We start from the raw sequence: 9,962 nt of genomic DNA, 5'->3' as shown, positions 1-9,962 counted from the left end.
AGTAATAGACATGTTGGAGACTTAATTAATGTTTTCAACCGTATCAAAAAATTATTTTTGCTGCCTGCATGCTGCTTCCAACACAGAAAACATGAATGGACATAAGATTCCAGAAGTTTTCTTCATGCAACTAATCGCAGGTTGAATTATCAATGATCCTAAAGTAAAATAAAACAGCCACTAAGAAAACCTGGTAACATAAATCCTAATGGAGCTGCAGAAAACCAGTAGTAATGCATCTATACTTTTTTTTTTTTGGCGTAGTAAACCAAAACATTCAACTAACAAATACAAAGTCATACAGTTAGAAGACCAAAAGAATTGGGTTCTATCCTGGAAAATGCCAAACTAAAGTGATTAAGACAGTCACAACTGATGTGCAAACACACACATGCTCCCAGTATTACAGCTAGAACAACTGATATGAAGGGTTCTTGGAAAAGTGCCTGTTCATCTACACAAAGTACTTCAGAAATGTTCAAAACTTGTGCCCAGTTCTCCAATCATTCAATATTCTTCAGTAGTGTTTGAGAAATAGCAGAAAAGAGCCACAAAGACAGCATGAAGATAGGAAAAAGTGCCTTGTGACTAGATGATGGAAAAAGTTCAAAGTTAATCATGCTAATCAATATGGATACTGGAAGAAACTAAGTCCTCTCACTGCACAGAAAGAATACATAAAAAAGAGCTTCCATAAGAAAGAGCTTCCAATTAAAAGAAAGCACATAAACCCCCCACATGACTAGAAACTGAAGGCTGACAAATTCAAATTAGAGTAGGAAGAGAAACATGCAGAATAGCAAGGATAATTAAAACTTGAATAAATTATTTGGGGCAAGGATTTGAATTTGCTATCTTCAAATTAAAGCTGATGCCATTCTGGAATTTACACTTTAGTAAAAACACAAGTTACTGAGTTTAATAAAGGTAGAATTTGGTGCATCCCAATATACAAAGTTCAACTATAGATTTACATAAAAGCTTAATCTTGTAATATCTGTATACTTACTTTGCCTGGATGTCAATAGTCCAGAAATCACACAATAACAGAAAAAGGTCTACGGTTTGCCCCTCTTCCCTCCCCTCATGCCAAAGCTAAAGGCCTCTGTGTTATTTTCTAAAACTACCCCTGCAATTCTGGGTATTAGATTTTCCTTTCAACACTTGCTTTTGGTTTGTTATTTCAGTAAGATCACAGATGTACTTTATTTCCCTTTGTAAAAGAGGGAAAGACGTGAAATAATCTTTAGTTTCTACATTTTTCACTTGGACCACAGCTGATTTTTTTTTTCCCCACTACACACTCCTTGATTTTGCAGCAGAGCCATTTGTTTATAACTCAATTATGCTTGCTATTTCAGGCTTCCTCCAGAATATATAGTTATGAACAGAAAGCCCCTCCTACATCAGGAGGTGAAATCCAATCATCTGTTTAAACTTCTTCTAGTAGCTCTCCTTTTACTGGCTAGGTATCAAATTAAGTTATTTTCCAAACAGGTAAGTTTTACACCTTTACTTCAGTTTTAATGTTTAAACTTCTATTTCATCCCTCCTTTTGTCTGTGCTTTGTTATTTTAATTTCTTTTGCTACCCATCCTTCATGCAGCCTTCCATGTAAAATACCTTTCTGTTCACCAAGTTCTTCAGTGTCACCTGCATATTTGTTTATATATAGCTTATATTAAGACCAAGCAATCCTGTAATTCTGTAGCATAACACACAGCTTTTCTGATGTTCTGTTAGTATTCATTACTCAAATTGTGAGGGATTAGAGTGGAATTCTTTATCATTTTATGAAGTGCATACCAGTAATCAGGCTATGCATACATAGAGTGGCAAACAGTTAAACATCCAGAAAAAAGCAGCCAGTAGAAAAAAACGGCAATCAAGAAATAATGGTTTAGGTTTGAAGAAGAGCCATCATACACATAACTGGTATTGAACTGGAGCGCTAGAAACAGGTGGGTGGTCCCAGTGGTGCTGTGGGTGTAAAAATGAATATACACTACCTGCCAGATGCCTGCTACAGTAAAGGACCAATTTATAGAATTCTCTCAGGAACATCTGGACTGTGATAATGTAACATTATAGCTTTTAAAGTCATTCACAATCTTTAATTAGCACACACTATATTTAAAGTTACAGCTTAGAATTAATCCTGTCTATAGCTTCCTATGAAACAGAACTTAAAAGATAGACACCAAACAATCCTTCTGCAAGGCTGAGATTTCAAAACTCTAACTATTTTCCTAGCTTAAATATCCTCAAAACAAAAACCTAGACATAAACCCATGGTGTATAAAACTCTTATAAGCGGTTAGTGATTTCTTCCCACGTTTTAAGTGGTTAAAAAAAGTACACATGTAGCTTAGAAGCAGTTAATTTTATATATATTACATATATTTACATATAATTTTTATGTGCATTAGCAGACCTATCTAACATGATAGAAAAATAAACAGCAATTGCTTTTCTGAATGCAGCAATGCAAAAGCTTCCAAAATTCTCTAAGTACCAAGCTGCAGAACTACAGAACTTGAAACCCTACAGAGTGGTGCAGTCATTCCATACTACCAGGTACCTCCACAGGACTATACTAGAATAAAGTTATAAAATGAAAATTAAAATAACTACAAGTTAAGATTCTAACCTTGCTATAATACATGTAAATATTTTTTAAGCTGGCTGGACATTTAAGAGCCTAGACAAAAAAATGCTATGTGCTATGGGCTCATGTTAACACTACTAATGAAGGCTACATTTCTGTATTTCATAGCATCATAGAATGGTTTGGGTTGGAAGGAACCTTAAAGATCATCTAGTTTCAACCCCCCTGCCATGGGCAGGGACACCTTCCACTAGACCATGTTGCTCCAAGCCCCGTCCAACCTGGCCTTGAACACTGCCAGGGATGGGGCAGCCACAGCTTTCTCTGGGCAATGTTATTTCCTAACATTCCAATTTAACTTACACTGATGTTTACTTAAGTTTTCTAGTAATTATGAACTTATTTTTCAAGACATACCTAAAACCTGTGAAAGTCTCACTATAAATGTGCTCAAAAAAAAACAAAAAAAAACCCCAAACAAACCAAAACCAAAAAACCCCAAACAAACCCCAAAACTTTCAGAAACAACACCAATTCTTATCCAGTCCATGGAGAAATATATGCATGGTAGCAGTGCAATGCTGAGCTTTTAAAACAAACTAAAAGGGAATTCATTAAAGTTGTATCTTCAGTATACTCCAAGAAAAAAAGTCAGTTTTCTAGAGCACTGTGTCTAACTAGTAAACATCACAGCCAAAAAAATATGGGAGAAATCAATGTATGTTTCCTCCTGACTTTATTGTCAACTTCTCTTTTTTTTTTAATCAGGGAACAAAAGCATAATTATTTCATATTATAATTATTAGCATACACACAATATAAATGAAAACATAAACATACCATATCTTTCCAGAGCTGCAGAAACTTGTTCTTTCAAATCCTAAAATGGACTTCTACACTTCTTGTTCCTACGATGCAAAAAAATTACATTTCAGTTTTCCCACTGTGCTCCACGCAAGTTCAATACAACTTCAAAATGATACATTCAATCAGTCACAAGTTGCAACTAAAGGAAACATAGTATCACAGAATATCTCCAGTTGCACCAGACCCATAAGGAGAAGAGTCCACCCCCTGTTCTCACAGGTCTACCTAAAACTAAATCATGACTTCCCAAGCTAAATCATGCTTCCCACAAAAAACACAACAGAAGATATTTAGTATGTTAGGGCAACTACAAAAGCAGAAAGTCCTACACGCAGTCTTTCCTCCACAGTGATGCAGTAGTTTTACAATTCCATTCATCCAGCTCATGATAAGCATCCACTTCCTTCTGGAAGATTCTGGCAAGGTCTTCTCTCCACCCCTCTTTTTTTTCTTTGTGGCTGGGTGGTTTTCTTTTTTGTTCATGGGGGTTTTTGTGCATGTGTGTTCAGGTTTTGTTTGGTTTTTGTTTGTTTGGGTTTTTTTCTTTTTAGTTTTGTTTTTGATGGTAATTATAATTAAGAAACAAACACACCCAACACTCAAAAGACATCACAGATAGAACCCACATCTTTGTCTTGGCTGCACAAAAACTCCTGGAGTTTGATAAACTTCTCTATAAATTGTTCATTTTCATGGAAGCCGTAACTAACAACGTGACTAAAACACACTTCAAACATTTTCAGCAAACACCTAAAGTACAACCAATTTCAGGGAGAAAAAGTGACAGAAACAAGCATATCAAGAAATCTAGTAATAACTTCCAAAAACTTACTCATTTGGCACAGAGTAACATATTTTCAAGTACCATAAAGATTTAATAATTTCTTGGTTCCAAAACTCTATTTAGAACAATCAAATCCAACACTGCTGATTTAGGCTGATCTCCAATACAGATCAGAGTTCCCATGAAGGAAACACTGATCTGGTTACCTCAGGAGTAGATTCAGGTTTGTCTTAAAAGATGTCAAACCACAGAGAACCCATCCAGTACACCAACGGCCCAGTTCTTTATCAGGGATGTGAAATGGGGTGATCCTGGTCTGAAACAGTGGTGCCAGTAAAGCACTCTTTACAGCACTAACAGTTTGTCCACAATTTTTTGTATTTAAAGAAAATAGTTAAACAGGACACCCCATCTGTATCATGAAACTAGACTGCTATTTCAACAAACAATTAGGATAATTATGTGGATTTATGTACAATTACGATTAATGAGTTAATATTATGCAACTACATCAATAAATTTTACTACCATTCAGAAGAAAAAAAAAATTATTTGAACAATATGAGACAGTAATTTTCCTGTTTGGAGGTGGCATTTCTACTCCATGCCATACCAATAAATCTAGAATATCTACTTTATATTCTATTAAAGAATAATTCTTCATATTCTTCATATCTATTTTATATTCTATTAAGGAATAATTCTTCCTTCACAGTGATGTCATTAGGCAAACTCAAAAGTACTCCAACAAATGTGACCAGTATTTTCACGCCTTGTATCACAAGAGTTCCAGCTCAAACACCAATGCATATAATTGTTCATGTATACAGATAAAGCAGGATCATCTATATAAAATTCACTCAGTCTCCTTTAAGGTACAAAAGCACCAACTGTCAGTATGCAGAGAGTATGAGCAGAGCACAAAGTATAGCATGAAAAGGTATCAAAATTACACATTTATCAAGGATCTTATGATTATTACCCAGCAATGGGAGAAAAGACAACAAAGGTTCCCAACATAATGGAAGCTATGTAGTTTAAGACAGTACAATTTACAGAAGAAACAAGACCACAGTGAAGGTACTGGAGACACAGGATTTGCTTAGTAACATGTAGCTAGCAGGAGATGAGCAATTCCAGCAACACAAAACCGAAGCTTCTGGACTTCTAGTCCTCTTTCTTCATCTCCCTCCACCAGCTACCACCAGAGCAGAGCAGGAGTTCAGCAGTCTACTAAAAAAAGTACTCTCAAAGGCTACATAACAAACATCAAAATGAAATATGGAATCTGTAATGCTTGTCTAAAAGGAATGAAAATTTCATGAAGTCAGATGTGCTTCAACATTCACCTTTAGTACTCCTATTAATTAGCATTAAGCTACCACATCTGCCTAAAAAAATGCAAATGGCAAACGTGACTAAAAGCATGGCTAACAGTATTGCTTCTTTCCACTCAACACAAAGAAATCTTGATGTGTCGCCTGACCAGAGCCAAAACAGCTGCTTGTTTACAACTGTCACACATTTTCAATAAGAGGAGACTTCAAGGCACACTGAATATTAACAAAGATGCTAAGCTACTGAACTAACCAAACTATAATGCAAAATACTTAAGAAATTAATTCTAAATTACAAAAAATACTTCGGAACTTTCATGTCTGGCTTGATGAAAGACATCAGAAAATCACCTCTATGTGGTCTTAAACAACATTTCCCCCCCTTTTTTTTTTTTTTGCAGTAACTGTCACAAGACAGGAGCAAAAATAAAAAATTCTGAGCACTACCCTTAAGAAAAGGGTACGTATGTATGTATCATTATGTATTTGAAATTGTGCTAGAGAATCCTGAAGTTCAAATAATAATAACTTTCTTCCATGACTGACATTCTTAACATAATATTAGCCAAACAAAAAAACACCAAGTATCCACAAACATCCTTCTTTCAGTAAGATATTTAGGTCACAGGAGCCACACAAATGGAGTATTTATCACCACCTTACAATGTGAAGGGCTCAACCTTTAGAACCAAGAAATACCAGCATTTCACAAAAGTGATACATTCCCTTAGGAGCTCCCGTGTCCTTGAACTCCGATGGCACTTGCAGGTCCTAAGCATGGATTTCCATGGTCCCAAATAGGTAAGTTTTGCTACAACAGCTGAAACACATCTAGGTGCTGCCACTGCAGCCTGTGTATGCTAATATACCTTGGACTTCCTAAAAATAAAATAGGGTATATACATGTATTAAACCATAGCATTCATCAAGATTTTGCACAGGAGATTTCACTATGAAATAAAAAGTAATCATTATCTGAATATGGCTATACAAATAAGAAAGATGGAAACATCATATCAAAAATAGAAATTTTGAAGTAGTGATAGACCTCTTCAATATTATCTAGCTTTGTAAAAGTTTGAGACCTTTTAAGAAAATGAAAAATACCATACTGTAAAATCAAAATATTTTAAGCATTAATCAGCTCCAACACATGACTAACCATATGCAAAAGAAAAACTTGTCTACAACTATGGTAGCATTTCTGAAGTATTTTGACCTGCAGCCCATTTTAGAAGTTCAGCTCCTTTAAGAGCCACCCCATCCCCCCCTAACCCCCCAAGCCTGCTGAACTGCAGCTGCTCCAACCTGGGTCCCACAAAGCATACCAGAGCCAGAGTACACAAGCAGTGCCAGAGCCCAGCTGCCTGGACAAGTCCGGCATCTCTCAGCACCATGCAAGCTTGGCAACATGTTACAGACAGGTCTTGTGCCTCCCCTGCACAAAGCTCCCAAAGGTATGGAAGAGGGGTATTCATTCATAATTCTAATCTCATTTTGCCAATATCTTTGGTGTAATAATTATCAAGGAAGTATCAGCAAGTCCAAAAAAGGGTTCATCAAAGGGAGTAAAGTCTCCTCTATGGAGAAATGAATAACTAGCTTCATACCTAGAACTCTATCTAGCTTGGTCAAGACAGGAGTGCTGCCGCAGTCCTCACAGGACAGCAGAAAAACAAAATCGTGTGGACTAATCGCAGCTATGCAACACCACCAAACCCAAATACAGGTTCCATGATTTTATGCTTGTGATCCCACTGGTTGATGCAAGGCCTACCAAGACCAAACCTGAACTGGATCTCAAACTACCTTATCGGTTTTGGTACTTCGTCTTATGTAGGTACTTAGGTCACAGCTTTGAAATTATGTCACACCAGGATTGAACATGAAGGCACATGGAAGACAGGGAGGTGATTCAACACAACCAGCATGTGTTTCAACATGTCATTGGTTGGATGGCTGCATCCAGATATAGTGGTCAACAGCTCAATGTCCAGATGGAGATCAGTGATGAGTGCTGTTCCTTAGGAGTCTGTACTGCGTCTGGTACTGCTTAATATGGACAGTTTGAGTGCACCCTCTGCAAGTTTGCAGCTGACACACCCGAGGGTTGGGATGCCATCCAAAGACTAGGACAAGCTTGAGAAGTGGGCCCACACACACAAACCTCATGAGGTTCAATCTGCACCTGGGTCAAGGCAATACCTGGTATCAGTATAGGCTGGGTGATGAAAAGATTGAGAGCACCCCTGAGGAGGACTTGGGGGTACTGGTGGATAAGAATACTGAATATGAGCTGACAGTGTGCACTCACAGCCCAGAATGCTAACTGTATCCTAGGCTGTATTAAAAGAAGCATAACCAGCTGGTTGAGGGAGGTGATCCTGTCCCTCTACTTTGCACTGGTGAGTCCCTACCTGGAGGTTGGAGCCTCCAACTCTTGCATCCTCAGACAGGAAAGACATGGATCTGTCGTAACAGGTCCAGAGGAGGGCCACAGAAACGAACAAAAGGCAGGAGCACCTCTCCTATGAGGAAAGGCTGAGCAAATTGACATTGTCCAGCCTGGAGAAGGTGCCAGGGAGACCTTAGAGATCTTACTGCAGCCTTCCAGTACTTGAGGGGGCTTATAAGAAAGACAAACTTAGGCCTGTTGTTATAGGACAAGGGGTAATGGTTCTAAAATAAAAGAGGGTAGATTTAAACTAGAGTTAAGAAAGAAATTCTAACAATGAGGGTGGAGAAACACTGGAAGAGGCAACCCAGAGAAGTGGTAGATACCCCATCATCAGAAAAATTCAAGGTCAGGCTGCATGGGACTCTCAGCAACCAGATCAGGTTGAAGATGTCCCTGCTCATTGCAGGGGGGTTAGATTAGATGACCTTTAAAGGTCCCTTTCAACTGAAACTATTCTATGATTCCATGAAAAAAGTTATACCCTCCATATCGAGCAGCCAGACGGTACATCAGTTCAAGTTTGTGCTAAACCATCATTGCTGTATGTAATTCACCTCCGAGACAGTCTCACTGTTGAAATACCACACAAGATAAGCATGATTCTCAAAGGTAAAGTATGTCAACACAAAGCATGTTTTTAAAGGTATGTGGAAGGATACAAACAGGAATGCTTTTCAATGACAGGTCTTGAACAGCCACATGCTGCTAATATCCTTTTCAAGCCACCAGGTGACAAAAAAACAAAACCAAAAAAAAAAAAAAAAAAAAAAAAAAAAAAAAAAACCCAAAAAAAACACCACAGCACACCAAACTCAAAACCTCTGCTTCCCTTACTACAAGTTTCTCTTAAAAGACATACGCCTGTTCTAAGGAAATGCAAGTTGCTTCAAAAGAAGCAGGTCACCCCTCTTACCTAAGACAGTGAAGTGAGAGTCAGGGTCCAGAGGGAAGCCACCCATTTAGTTCACTCAGCTGAACAACTGCAGCTGCTCCTAATTCTTCAACACTCTGTAAAACACAGGTAAAGAACCATGCAGGATGGTAATGGAAAGAGTAAAAGACTGACTTCCACCCTCTTCCTCCACTCAACAGTTTTCATAATACAGGGAAGCAGGCTCTACCTATTAAAAGTAGGAATTAGTTAGTGCTTCTTTTCAGAGATTAATTCATGAGTATTTGTGAGACAGAACACCATGGTAATATTTAATTTATAATATAATTTTGCAACAAGTTAGGTGCTTTGTTAATAAGTTCTGTCAACTCCTAGCCACAGGAAGGTGGAACTATTCAAAAATAGCAATTGGAAGTGCTATTTGGTCACGTATTGCATTGCCAACCACGAATCCTGGATCTCAACATTATTTGATTTTATCTTTTTTCCCTTTTTTTTTTTTTTTTTTTTTATATTTCTCCTACAAGGTTATTTTCTTGAAGAAACATCTTACCAGCTCGTATAGCTACTGAAGTGTTGCTTCATTACAAAATGTTACCTTTACACTGTATTTGCTGATTTTCTGCTAACCAACCAGATATGTTGCACACATTATTGTTCATATGAACCTGTTTTTTTCCAAACTTTTATTCATGGGCAATACAGCCTTATGAGGCTGTCAGACACTGTCTGTAAATACAAGAAGTTAATGCAGTAAATGTTAAGGTCAAAATATTAAGGTGACAAAAAGTCACTTCAAACATGTGGTTTGCTCATTGCCCTTGTCTCTGGGAACCAAATATTTAGGAAAGCTTACAGCACTCTCCTGGGAGTGGGGGAGAAAATGATTTTTTTTTTTTTTTTTTTACTAAACATAGTATTCTAAATTATTTGTTACAGACCCTGACAGCAAATGTATTACCCCTCTTCCATGTACAAATCAGAATTTGATTAATGACAGAAAACCTTTCAACACT

General features: G+C 37.4%; 1 protein-coding gene across 1 annotated transcript in view; it reads right to left on the bottom strand.

The window, feature by feature from the left end:
- UBE3A (ubiquitin protein ligase E3A) overlaps positions 1-9,065 on the bottom strand; it is a 49,284-nt gene extending 40,219 nt beyond the window's left edge. Inside the window, exons 1-2 of the mRNA XM_010018665.1 lie at positions 8,968-9,065; positions 3,449-3,516 (exon numbers count right to left, since the gene is read on the bottom strand). The gene's annotated coding sequence lies outside the window, so the exon portion shown is untranslated. The remainder of the gene's footprint in view (positions 1-3,448; positions 3,517-8,967) is intronic.
- Positions 9,066-9,962: the final 897 nt, after the last annotated feature.

Source organism: Nestor notabilis, unplaced genomic scaffold (genome assembly GCF_000696875.1).
Source record: "Nestor notabilis isolate BGI_N333 unplaced genomic scaffold, ASM69687v1 scaffold16137, whole genome shotgun sequence".
Taxonomy (NCBI): Eukaryota; Metazoa; Chordata; class Aves; order Psittaciformes; family Psittacidae; genus Nestor; species Nestor notabilis.
This window is presented reverse-complemented; position numbering and strand designations above follow the sequence as displayed.